Source organism: Pinus tabuliformis, chromosome J (genome assembly GCF_031772625.1).
Source record: "Pinus tabuliformis cultivar Carrire ecotype Pingquan chromosome J, CPIR1, whole genome shotgun sequence".
In the NCBI taxonomy this organism is placed as follows: Eukaryota; Viridiplantae; Streptophyta; class Pinopsida; order Pinales; family Pinaceae; genus Pinus; species Pinus tabuliformis.
The window spans coordinates 1297464820-1297478007 of NC_142295.1; positions in this window are offsets into that span (position 1 = coordinate 1297464820).

Below are 13188 nucleotides of genomic sequence, written 5' to 3' on the forward strand. Positions count from 1 at the left end.
CATAAAATATCCAATCACTCTTTAGAGGATGCAGAGGAGGTGTTCCCCAAAGGAACTTGGGTTTACTTTAGGGGGAGTGAAACTTTCAAGGGGAGGTAAAAGTTGTCATTATTCTTCTAAATAGAAATTATAGAGACCTCAAATGCAATATCATCTCCATATTGTTCCTACAATGTATCACTTTGAAGACTCTAACTTCAGTCTCGCACTTCTATATTTTCAGAATATGATTTATAGCCTCAATTACACATATCACTATGAAGATTCTAACTTCAGTCTCCTACTTCTAGATTTTGAGAATATGATTTACAACACAAACTACACATTGATCCCTAGAATTTTTTTCTCCCTAGGGTTTCCTAGCAAATTCTTCTTTTCACCTATTCTAGTTAATGGTTGACTTTGTAAAACTTAAATAAGTTTATCTATCATCATATTCACTATGTTGAATTCCCTTTTAGATCTCCTTAATCTTACATAAGATTGGACGCCTACTCATACAATGATAATTTTCCATTGTTACCATTATTCTACTTAAGAACCAAATATATCTTACTACAACCAAAGCACCTGAAGCTATTACTAACCACCTCTCCCACTTGGAGTTATAATTGAGGTTAATATTGAAAAAAAAAAATATTGATCTGTACAACATATCCTTTCTCTATGAACCTATACACACCACATAAATCATACTTTGCACAAAACTTAAATACCCATACAAAGGATCAAAATATGAAATGAGGAGGGTGTCAATGTAGCCTTAACTTAACATCTAATCAATGTTACATGATAGACTAGGTGTTAATGGTTAGTATATTCTTCTTGATGCTTAATCACTATGTTAAGAGACACTTTACATAACACTACATTCAAAAAAAATTAAAAACATGTATTAAAAATAACAATTCAACTTTGAAGTAAAAAGAAATACAAACCAACATGTAATCTTATATTTACAAAAAATTGATGTTAGCAAAACAACAAATGGCCCATTTTGATTAAAGAAAAAATACTTCCAAATCATTTTCAATCTCTTCCTTAATTTTTCCACTCTAAATGAGAACGACATTATAGTACTACCATACCAATTTTTTTGAAATTATATATATGTCTATATTGATCATTATAGGCTCTTTTAATTGCATCCAAGAATCTTCGTATACTCTAAACAAGTAGCCCTGTAAATTGATTTTAACATACAACATAAAAATCAAACTCTCTACCAACATTCTATTCTTTGTGCTAGTCATCTCATGTAGTTTACTAATATAGTCATATGTGTGGCTTTGTTATTAGAAATTTCATGGAACAACACATTATTGTTCATACTGTTAGTTGGGGTTGTTCAAAGTCTTAACTAGTTACCTTCCATAAGTTTGGAGAAAATGATGTTGAGGTTTTCTATTACACCAAAACCCATAAGCATTAGAAAAATTCCAAACCCTTACCATTACCTTGAGTTGGCTATTAATCCCAAGTTCCTAGTGTGAATCTTAGTGTGATGATTAGTCCACGTGATGGATTCCAAATGAGGTGAGTGTGGAAATTACTCCAACAACCCCCCTCAAACACCACTTGGGGAATATAACCTCAGTGAACGGTCTGATACCCTGTTGATATTTTTTGTTACACTAAAACCCACATGCGTTAGTAAACCTCCTAACCATTAACATTACCCTCAGTGGGAAATTAATACCAAGTTCCTAGGGTGGATCCCAGTGTGAAATTTCATCCACATGATTGATTCCCAATGAGTTGAGTGTGAAAATTAACCCAACAAATATTATGATCGACATTGAAGATGAAGATCATAACACTGAAAGCTAGAATTTTCGCATTCGAATAATTTATCGAAACATTTAAAATAATAAATGAACCATAGATCCATCCAAAGGATGTGTACATCCATCTAAATGATGAGGCATACTATTAAAAAAAAATGGCCATTTTCAATGTCATCAACATAAATGATAGGCAATGTTTTTCAGATAAATTTTTGGTTGTTAGTAACTTGTAGAAGAGTAATGTTTCACAATGGTGAGTGTTCTTTCAAGGATAAAATTTTGAGATGTTTTAAAATTATTATGCTAGTATTGATCTAGGTGTATGTTGGTGGCCACCCACCTATTCCACTTGGACCCCCACCATTGTCTCTTTAAGTTTTTCAGTTTCCTTAATTGTAGCACAATTTACTACTTTTGGTAGTTTTTCGGGTCCTGAACTTTTGGAGCTTTTTTGAGGCCCTAAACACTTTTTGGGAACATCAAGGCTAAAACATGTCATATTTTAATATTGGCCACTTGGAATTCGTATTCCTCAAATAGATATTTCTAATGAGGTATTGTGCACATCAAACGAAGATCGTATGCCAAAGTTACGAACCTGGGAAGTTGATGTACCAATTTACCCGAACGGGGCCCATAGTTTTGGCGATTCATCTCCTAGGGTTAGGTTTTTGGATTTTTAGGGTTTTCCATTGTTTCTCAATAATAATTAGGCCTCTGAGCCTCATTGTAACACATTTCATAGGCATGTAACTGCCATATCTCTTTTCAGAGATAAGCTACCATTGCCTGAGCTAGTCTTATTTCCATTTTGTTTGTAAGCATATTTGAGTATTTGATATTAATGAAATGAAGTGTTATTTTTTTGATCTCTGTATTTATGGTTATATCTGTACTTTGTTTTGTTCCTGTTTAAGTTTGGATCAGTGGTATCAGAGTGGTCTGATCTTTCTTTGTTTTTCTTTTCATGTTTCCAATGAGGTCAGGATATAAGGAGTTAGGGCTCAAACTAGTCGAACCTTTGCAAGACCAGCCTCACAAATCCCGACGAGTTCCCATGGAAAAACAGAAGAAATATGAGGGGGCAGGATATCCTTTCAAAATCTTGCTCGAAGAAGCCCTCGAGTGATAGAGGAACTGGATGATGGACAAATTTTAAGAGATCCTTCAACGACTACCCAAGGGTGACACATCTCCTTCCAGCAGCTACTCTAGAAGTGCCACACCTTTTAAAGTACAAGGTAACTTTGATAGAACCATATTTGAGGGTCAGATAGATGTGTATGCCATAGATAAATGGTTAAATCTACTAGAAGGATATTTTTATATTCATGATTTTTCTAGCCAGGAAATGATTATTTTTGCACTTCTCAAAGTTGCCCCCCACATCAAGGATTGGTGGGAAACCTACTGTGAGAAGAAGGACAAAAGTACACCCTCACTATTTTTGGCTGCACCCACTTGGAATTTGTCTTGGGATGCCATCAAGGAACAGTACTACCCTGTCAAGAGTTATGATGATAAATACATAAAGTGGACCCAACTACGGTAGGAAAGGGACCAAGATGTGTCAGAGTTTGCCAATTTTTTTCATACTCTTTGCACAAATTTGGGTATCAATGATTCTGAGAAACATTTGGTACTCAAGTACTATGAATACCTACACATGTACATCCAAGATGAGATGGAGTTCCTAGACATCTCCTCGCTCAACACGACGTACTGATACGTTGTCAAGATTGAGCATAAGTTTAAACAGAAAAAGAAAAACTTTGGATCTGTGAATCTGAAGCAAGGGAAAGGTGCCCGCAAACCACAGAGCAAAGGGAAAATCCAAGGTAGGGCGACCCAAGATAACTCACCAAAGCCACAAGAAAATAAAAACACCACGAAGATAAAGAAATACATGGGAAAGTGGTGTGAGTTCTATACGAGCTCCACTCACAACATAAGTGAGTGTCAGGCCAAGCAGTCACTAGTGGTCGAGTTGAAGACTTCCGAGTCAGATGCATGTTCTGACTCTAAGTCACAACCCGAAAAGTGGAATGACAAAGAGAAGTAGATCATTGATGTGAAGCCGAGTGCCACTGTGGACACCACCAAGATTCAGAAGATTGACCTTGAAGATCTAGAGTAAGGGGAACGCCTATTCCACTCACAAATGTGGGTGAAGGGTTCTCCACTACAATTCATTGTCGACAGTGGGAGCCAAAATAACCTCATTTTAGTAGAGGTCATGAAGTGGCTGGGCCTACTGAATAAAACACATCTTCATCCATACACGATCAGGTGGCTTCACCAAGGACAAGATCTTCACGTCATCCAGCAATGTCGCCTTCTCTACAGCATCAAGCCCTTCACGGATGATGTATTATTAGGACAACCATACTTGTGAAAGAGACATGTTGTATATGAGTCTAGGCCTTGCTCTTTTATTATTTTGTTGGGTAGTAATTTATACAAGATACCTGAGGTAACCTCACCAACTGTCATCTCTTTGATCTCTGCTAAGCAATGCAGTAAGATTATCTCCCAGACTAGGAATTTTTTTTCTTTCTGATTCACTCTCAAAGTAAGGGGGAGATAGTAGCCACATTCATGGCCCCCAAGAAAGATTCCTCCACGTAGTATAAACAGGTGGATACAGTCATGGAAGAATATAAGGAGATCTTCTCCTCACCCACAGGGTACCCTTGTAGTGTTAGGTCAAGCATTCAATCGATCTCACTCCTAGAGAACCTCTACCCAACGAGCCAATATATCGACACTCCATTATGGAAAATAAATAGATCAAGTGGAAAATCCAGGAGTTGCTCCAAAAATGGCACATCCAACCAAGTTTCTCAGCTTGTGGGAGCCCAATTGTAATTTTATAGAAGAAGGATGGTACTTGGAGGGTCTACATTGATTATCAGGTACTAAAAAAAATCGCTACCATGAACAAGTATCCAATACCACAGATTGATGACCTTCTGGACCAACTCAAGGGGGCCAAGTATTTAAACAAGATCAATCTAAAGTATGCCTATCAGCAGGTTCCAATAGAGCCCACATATGTATGGAAGATTGAATTCAAATCCAAGGAAGGCCTTTTTGAATGGTTGGTTATGCCCTTCTGGTTGAAAAATGCACCTGCTACTTTTATGAGGCTAATGGATGACATCTTGCAGCCCTTCACCAACTCATTCGTGGTTTTTTATCTAGACGACATCCTCATATTTAGCAAGAGTTGGGAAGAAAATTTACAACAAATTCGGCGGGTCCTTCAAACCCTTCGACAACACAAACTATGCGCCAACTTGTAGAAATGCACCTTTCGCATGAGCCAAATCCAATATCTGGGTTACATCATAGATGAGCGTGGCATGCATGTGGATCTGACTAAGATCCAAGTCATTTGGGATTGGCCAGCCCTGACCACTCTAACAGAGCTTCGTAGATTTTTGGGCCTTGCAAATTTCTATCGAAAGTGCGTGTTGGGATTCTCCCATATCACTTGGCCTTTGAGTTAGATTACTAAGGGCGGGATAAAAGCAAAGTTTTCCTGGTCCGAGTCCCAACAGAAGGCGTTCGTTGAGTTGAAGCACCGACTCTTCTCTGCATTGGTACTCACACTGCCAGACTTGCAACAACCATTTGAAATTGAGATAGACACCTTAGACTATGCTATTAGTGCAGTCCTCACCCAACACATGCATCTAGTGGCCTATCATAGTGAGACACTTTCTGATACAACTCCAAAGTACCCCACCTATGATAAAGAGATGTATTCCATTATGCAGGCTTGCCAGCAATGGAAGAATTACATTCTGGGGAAGGAGAAGGTCATCCACACTGATCCGACCTCTTCTGTTTTATATAGACATAAGGGAAGTTTCAAAATTATCACCATCAAAAGTGGTCTACATATCTGTAAAAATTACACTTGAACATTAAATACAAAAAAGGCAGCACCAATAATGTTGTAGACTACCTCAACTGACCCCAAGTTGTAGCACTGACTATTGTTCTCAACTCTTGTGGCCACGAGACCTCTAGATGGTTGCAACTATATAAAAATGATCCAAATTTTGCCTCCACATACTAGATGATAGTAGATGGAAAGAAAGTTCATGATTTCCTCCTCTAGGATGCATTATTATACAACCTAGGCCGCCTTTTTGTTCCTTCAAGCCAGAGTGCCAAGCTGATTTGGGAGGCGCACTATAGTCGGGTCACAAGACACTTTGGTGTGGAGAAAATTGTAGATCTACTACAAAAGTACTTTTATTGGCCCAAACTCTGACTAGATGTTGGTAAATATATTAGATCCTGCACTTCCTGTGCCATCACCAAGCCAACCATCAAGAAGAAAGACCTATACACTCCTCTACCTACTCCCAGCCAGCCGTGGGATCCATCTCCATGGACTATATGTCTAGCCCCACTTCTACCAAGCACAGTAATGACTGTGTATATTTGGGCGTGGACAGAGTTTCTAAGATGGCTATATTGGCGACCTGCGAGAAGAGTATCACAACAGAGGAAACTACCAAACTCTTCTTTGAACATGTATGGGTACATTTTGGGATCCCTCAAACCATTATATCAAATCGAGATAGAATGTTCCTAAGCACATTTTGGTCAAGCCTCTTGACACTATTGGACACCAAGCTCATAAAGTCGGCTGCCTACCATCCCCAGACTGATGGCCAGATGGAGGTTATCAATAGGATGTTAGTGCACATACTCTGCATGTACAACTCCAAGCATCCACAAACCTGGGAAGAGAGTATTCCCTATGTGAAACATAGTATTAATAGAGATATCCATAGCTCGACTGGTCATAGTCCCTTTCAAGTGGGTCTAGGATTTCAACCATTATGTTCGACTAATGTTGGCATGCCTCATGTGACTACACAGAAAAAATCCACAGATGTATTGTCTGAGGCTGATAAAGTGACTAGATTTATTGAATGCATTCAACATCGTCCAGCAGGTTCATGACATCTTGGAGAAGTCAAATGGAAATTACAAGCAGCGACACGATCAACATTAGGTGCCACACAAGTTTCAGGTTAGTGAAAAGGTTTGGTTGCATATGCAGAAAGAATTCCTTACCGAAGTCCATCGAAAGCTCAGAACACTCTGATATGGTCCTTACACCATTACCAAGGCTATGGGAGACAATTATTTTTATCTCATAATTCCCCCATTCCTTGGCTTGTGCCTAGTGTTCAATGTGGATGGCTTTCGAACATACTTCCCACCATCACTGGACACATCAAACATTACAGAACAACTCACACCAACAGAGTTAAACCCAAACTGCATGGAACAAGCCACAAGTGATTAGATTATGGACACACAAGTCAAGAACACTCTCTAGCAGAAGATCCAACTATATTGGGTTGTCAAAGCATGCCATCTCTTGCACCAAGGAAAGTGGCTCACCAGGGACCAAATTCAACAAACGTTTCCCCATCTCATGGAGGTACTCAATGCAATGGGGACCATTTCTTCCTAAGGGGGGAGGACTTATCCAGGTGGATGTTGGTGGCCACCCGTCTATTCCACTTGGACCCCCACCACTGTCTCTTTTAGTTTTTTAGTTTCCTTAATTGTAGCACAATTTACTATTTTTGGCAGTTTTTCAAGTCTTGAACTTTCAGAGCCATTTTGAGGCCCTAAACAATGTTTTTTGTGAAAATTAGGGCTATCATGTGTCATATAACAATGTTGGCCACTTGGAAGTTGTATTCCTCAGATAGATCTTTCTAACGAGGTATTGTGCTCAAACGAAGATCGTATGCCAAAGTTACAACCCCGAGAAGTTGATGTACCAATTTACCCAAATGGGGCCCATAGTTTTGGCGCTTCATCTCCTACGGTTATGTTCTTAGATGATTAGGGTTTTCCATTATTTATCAATAATAAATAGGCCTTCTCAAAGATAAGCTACCATCACTTGAGCTAGTCTTATTTCCATTCTATTTGTAAGCATATTTCAATATTTGATATTAATGAAATGAAGTGTTATTTCTACTGCATATCTGTATTTATGGTTATATCTGTAATTTTTTGTGTTCCTGTTTAAGTTTGGATTAGGTATAAATAAACCCAAATTTATCAAGCATCAAGAGGGATCAAATTTATCCTAGTGCAATTCTTTGTTCAAGTTTTATTATCACACTAGATTAGATAATAGAACCTTTAAAAAATTAATAAAACTTATATTAATTTTTTTTTAAATATGTATACAAATCAACTTTAGACTAAACAAATACAAGTAGGCTCTTATTTTTATATTCGTTCATAATTAGTTTAGAGTTATCTAGTAAGAGAATATGGTCCATTATGATAAAGAAGAAAGGTTTCCAAATTCTTTTCACTCTAAATCAGAATTCCCAAATATTCATACCATCTAAATTTATTGAATTTTTATATATGTCTCTATTCATCAGTATATGCTCATTTTAACTTCATCAAGGGATCTTCAAATATTCTAAAGGAGAATTCTTGTATATTAATTTCAACGCACCATCTACAAATCAAAACTCATTGTCAACATTTTCTTCTCCATGTTTGTCCCCTTATTTAGTTTACTACTACAATCATATTCACATCTCCATTATTGGAAATTTTCTAGCACCACATGTTCTTGCTCATGTTGATGGCTTGGGTTGTTCAAAGTCTTCACTAATCAGATATTAGAGGTTTAGAAAAAATGAAATCTCATTACTAATGTCAAAGATGGATATTGTGAGGCTAAATTTATAACTTTGATATTTGAATAGTTACCAAACACATTTGTAATAATAAATGAACCATATATGCATCCAAACAATATGTCCCTCCATCTAAATGATGGAAGCTATGCAAGGGACCATATCATCCTATACAAAACCACTATGGGAACATGTTCTCCACCCATAGAAAACACAACTAATAGTATGCTAGCACTAAAAAAAAATCAAAATACTAACGCAGATAGTGAAGAAATTGAGAAAATTACAGGAGACAAGATAAAAGAAAACAACAAAATTTCATTTCTTTTTCACATACACATCAAATTGTTATTATAATATATGTACAATCCTACTTTATGCTATGCATTTGCATCTGCGCAATTTTTTTCATCACCAAATGCACCTAGTTGTTCCTCTTCTCTTTTATTCCCACCTCCTTTTTTGGATTCATGGGTCCTTATTCCATTTCTCTGCTTCTCCCCAGTTCCTCCTTCTAGTTTCTTTAGCTCTTAAACCATAGTTGGGAAATTAAACCGTTACAATATTTCATCTCCCTCAGTCTTTTCCCATTCCAACAGTCATTCATTCACATACTAAAAAATTATGGGGTTTCAACTCCTTGGCTAATCATTATTTCCCAACACATGTTGTCCATTGATTCACCATCAAGTCCCTTGAGACAGATGGGGTCATTGGAATTCATAATCCATAGTGTTAAAGGAAAGTTGTAGAATTTTAATATAAATGGTGTCACAACGTTCTAACAACAGAAAAGTGTGACAACCTTCTTAGTTACCCCAACTTTTGTAATGTGACTATAATGGAAACATGGGTATAGGAGCCATGACTAGCTAATGCAATGTGTTTTAAAACATTAAATTTAATTCTTATGACTATCGACTAAAGGAGAGGAAAGCATTTTGAATCCAAATATTTGATGGAGCTTACTTGCTTGAGAAGCAATGAAACCAAAATGTACTTGAAAGCAGAAGTTAATTAACTATTGCTTGCATACCTAGGCAAGCCACTTATTGATAGTAAATTTATGGGATACAATTGGAGTTGATGGAGGGAAAGATGATTCCCTTCCCCCTAATTCATTGAGGATACAAGCTTGTGGCCTCTCAAATGCACAAAAAAGGGGCGTTGGAAGGAAATATAGGAGAGAACGATTGAAGAGAACAAGAGTTTTCACCAGGTTGGCTCGTTGGTTGGTGTTTTTTCTATCAAAATCTCTCTTTTGGATTAATTTCACCCAATTTTTATCCTATATGGATTTTTTCTACCTTTTGAGTGTGTTTCTAATCACTAGAACATATGGGAGTTGTTGAGAATTAGTAGTAGAAGACAAAGTGGTGTATGAGTTGGTATGCAAAGCCCTATGCATGAGTTAAATCCTTGGGAATTTTGGGTGAAATCCATGTGAACTGTATGTGAGGCCACTGGAATATGTGTTTAAGCCTATTTGGATTAGTGGGAGGCTCATTGGAATACTTAATCGTTATGGTGGCTTCTGCATAAATGATAAACCACCTAGAAAGTGGACATTAGATCCCTGTGTAACACAACAATTCTTGGAAAATTTTAGAACCCCTAAGCCCAATCTCGAGAGGCTCTTAAATAGTTTTTCAAAATAATAGAGAGAATTATTAACAGTATGATATTCTATAAACTAAAGAGAAGCAACTATAATAAAATAGTTATTAGTTACAATTTGAAACAAAATAATCAATTTATATGAATTGTTGCACATGTGGAGCTAGTGGGGATTTTTCATTGTTGATGAACTTATAGAGGTGATGCTAGATCAAAAGGAGAATGAGGCTTAGTATTCATTTGAAAACTGAAGACATGAGATTGAAAAAGAGGAAGGAGTTGAGTTTCCTGTTCAATAATAACCTTCGTTATTTGAAGATAACCATGTGGTTTGATTAAAACTCTTAGGGCAATACGAAATCTACCTTTGACAATTCCTTGATTCTTTTGCTACGTTCCTCCTTGTTATTTAGCCACTGTTGTTGTAATACATGTCTTTGGGAATTCATTCTCTTCATCACTTGGAATCAAATTGGCTTCCTTGAGAAACTAGGTAATAGATTTAACAACTGAATTTGGAATCCTCTCAACATCATATACCAACCTCTTAACCCAACGTATCTTGTGCTTCCACATCTAGAGAGTTGTAGACTTTTGCATTTCATTAATCTTTGGCAAGTTTGGACAAAATATTTTAGGGTCTTCTTTCCATTCTAAAATTTCATTGTGCTTATGTTTGGTATCATCATATTGGATTTGAATATCAACAAGTTCATCAACCAATGAATCAACTAAATTGTTTTGAGCATGTATCAAACTTTGCTTTTTACAAAGGAGTTGTTGTTGATGTTGTAGTTGTTGATTTAAACCATTAGCTTCATGCTTGATTTTGGAAAGGTGTAAATCACTTGCCTATGTTTTCTTTATCTTCTACTACAACTCATTTATCCTGTCATCCCTTTGCTTATTTTCAGACTCAAACTGATCTTTAACCATGGTGATATATTACTACAATTGTATTTGAAACTGTGAAGACAACTACTCTAATTGTTGTATTCTTTCATTGTTATCTTTAATAAATTCTTCTACTCAGCCTTCTTTATCTATAGTGGCATTGGCATAAGCTCCTGCATGTTGGGTTAATTCCTCAAGTTCCTTGTGAGGAGCTACTGATGTTTCGTTCCAAACTATTTCTAATGGGAAGATTGTAAAGTAGTGCTTGTTGTTGAAAATTTTGTATCAACAACCTTTCTTTTCTTTATGCTCTTCTTTATGTTGAGGAATATAAAATACTTGTATTGGTGGAATATCCTCAACATACAATTGAACTACAATGTTTGGAGATACTAGAATTGTTTCCACACAAAGCTAAGTGTTGATACGTTTTCTGGTAATGACACCTAATTGTGCAAGAGAAAACTTTGAAGAGTCTGAAGAAACACTCATTAATTGGTGCATGATATTGGAAAAAGTATTTGTTTCAAGCATTGTTGCTTCTTTCTTTGATTGAACTAATGTTGAAGTGATATCCACACAAGTTTGCCAATCCTTAATAATTTCATTAGCCAATGGATTCGCTGAAGAAGTTTGTTCTTGAGAATCTACAAAAGAAATTTGACTTGGGGTGGTAGCTTGAGGAGTGACATGTGTCAAAGAAATAGTATATTTTTCTATTACACCTTCACCTTCAAGTAACTTGAGCAAATGTAGAGGTAAGGTAGACCTCCGGGTGTCTTTGAAAACAAGAAAATAATGATATTTGTCTGAAACAACTACCTTTGTTTATTGCAGACATATACATAAGAATAATCTCCACAAAATAAATTATCATATTAGTTGGCTTCATGAACAAAGATTTTGATATTTGCATCATTAGCTATATTCTCATCCACTTTGGAATGATCATGAGGCTTTGTAGGAATAGTGGCAAGTTTCAACTTATACAAAGGCATGAGTTCTTTTTCAGCATGTTGATAATTTTGAATCGTAAATAAGCCAATCTGTCAAGGAAAATGTGGTCAAAGCTCCATGGAGGATTTATTTAGCTCAAGTGTTAGACTATCTTCGACCATTTGATAGGAAACTTCTCTACACAATAGCTTCTCTGGAACATAAAGGGGAAAAACATTTGGATTACTATTTCTTCCCCAAACCCTAATGTAAGTAAAATCTCTTTGGCGAACCTATCCCCAATTCTCAATAAACAATCCATGGAATCTAAGGACATCCTAGGACATTTAGAACTAATTATTTTTTGATAAATGGGAATCATTACGAGGTGGAAAATGAAACAAAAATGATTGAAATAGTTTTCTTCACATAGTATGTGTTGTCACATGTCACACCATCTTATATTTGTGTCAAATGGAAATATTTTTCATCCTTGGATCCGAAATAAAAAAGGAAGTGTCGAAATTTGGAAGCCAAAATCCAATAGGAAGTGTTGAAATTTGGAAGTCGAAATCCAAGAGGGAGTGTCGAAATTCGGAGGTTGAGATCTAGAAGGGAGCTGAAAAAGGAGAGCCTAAATATCAAAAGCCGATTTTTGGAAGGACAGATATCAGAGATAGACTCATAACATCAAGGGCCGATATTGTAAGGACCAAAAAAAAGGCATATTGGCATTTCGATATTTCGGTGATCAAAACAGAGGGACCTTGATGGTTTATTTAAAGATCGACCCAATATCGGAACCTCGAAGCGATCCAATTTAGGAAGCCTAGATCTTTTGAAGCCTCAGAGTTTCATAACTCAACAATTACAATTCTTTAGGATCCCTATCGGCCGGATAAGTCGTTCTTGCGGACAAGACTGACCTCCCTAGTATCTAATGATATCTAGCGACAAGCAAACCAAACAAATTCTATCTTTCTCTAAATATGCAATTTATAGATAAAGGCAAACAAGTGTTTTAGGCCTACCTTGGGTCCAGTGCAAGTTTGTAGAAGCCACGCTCCGTTGATCCAAATGAGCTTCCTTGTAAAGAATCTGCAAACACAAACAAGCACACACATTAAATAGCACCTGAAAAGCCAATATAATAAAGCATACTTATCATGATGATCAAGGAATTCATGAAACAAATCACATAAGACAATTTGTTGAGAAAAATGAATCTGATTGTATTAACTTTAATC